Here is a 1,218-nt window from a genome sequence, read left to right as displayed (position 1 = left end):
TTAGGGTTAAGGTTTGGCTTGTGCTCCTGGCAGGTCCCCGCGCGCCATAGCTCGGCGGGCTGCCGCGAGGGGGCGTCTTCGGAGGGCCGTGCCGGCCGAGGGGCGGCTCCTCCGTCGGGACTACAGGAGGTCGCACCGCCCATCGCAGTCCTCGGCAGACGTCGGAATTATTCCAAGTCCCGCCGCATTAGGGTTGGTTAACGACTTGTCCCGGCCGGGCTGGTTAACGACTTGTCTCGCCGACGTTGGTTAACGACTTGTCCCGGCCGGGCTGGTTAACGACTTGTCTCGCCGACGTTGGTTAACGACTTGTCCCGGCCGGGCTGGTTAACGACTTGTCCCGGCCGGGCTGGTTAACGACTTGTCTCGCCGACGTTGGTTAACGACTTGTCCCGGCCGGGCTGGTTAACGACTTGTCCCGGCCGGGCTGGTTAACGATTTGTCTCGCCGACGTTGGTTAACGATTTGCCAGGGCCCGGTCGGGCAACCCGATTGCCCGCCCGGGGATTGGGTTCGGGCTAGGGTTAGGGTTAGGGTTAGGGTTAGGGTTAGGGTTAGGGTTAGGGTTAGGGTTAGGGTTAGGGTCAGGGTTAGGGTTAGGGTCGGGGTTAGGGTTAGGGTCGGGGTTGGGGTTAGGGCTCGGGTTAGGGCGGGGGTTAGGCTTAGAGCTGGGGTTAGGATTAGGGTTAGCGTTAGGGTTAGGGCTGGGGTTAGGGTTAGCGTTAGGGTTGGGGCTAGGGTCAGGGCTAGGGCTAGGATATGGGTTGGGGCTTGGGCTGGGGCTAGGGTTAGGGTTAGGGTTAGGGTTGGGTTTGGGGTTAGGGTTAGGGTTAGCGTTCGGGTTGGGGCTAGGGCTCGGGTGAGGGCGGGGGTTAGCTTTAGGGTTAGGGCTGGGTTTAGGGCTAGGGTTGGGGTTGGGGTTAGGGTTAGGGTTAGCGTTCGGGTTGGGGCTAGGGCTCGGGTTAGGGCGGGGGTTAGCTTTAGGGTTAGGGCTGGGGTTAGGGCTAGGGTTGGGTCTAGGGTCAGGGCTAGGCCTAGGATATGGGTTGGGGCTTGGGCTGGGGCTAGGGCTCGTGCTATAGCCAGGGTTAGTTTTAAGGTTTGGGTTGTGCTCCTGGCAGGTCCCCGCGCGCCATAGCTCGGCGGGCTGCCGCGAGGGGGCGTCTTCGGAGGGCCGTGCCGGCCGAGGGGCGGCTCCTCCGTCGGGACTACAGGAGG

Source organism: Hypanus sabinus, unplaced genomic scaffold (genome assembly GCF_030144855.1).
Source record: "Hypanus sabinus isolate sHypSab1 unplaced genomic scaffold, sHypSab1.hap1 scaffold_1095, whole genome shotgun sequence".
Lineage (NCBI taxonomy): Eukaryota > Metazoa > Chordata > Chondrichthyes > Myliobatiformes > Dasyatidae > Hypanus > Hypanus sabinus.
Note: the sequence above shows the minus strand (reverse complement) of the source record.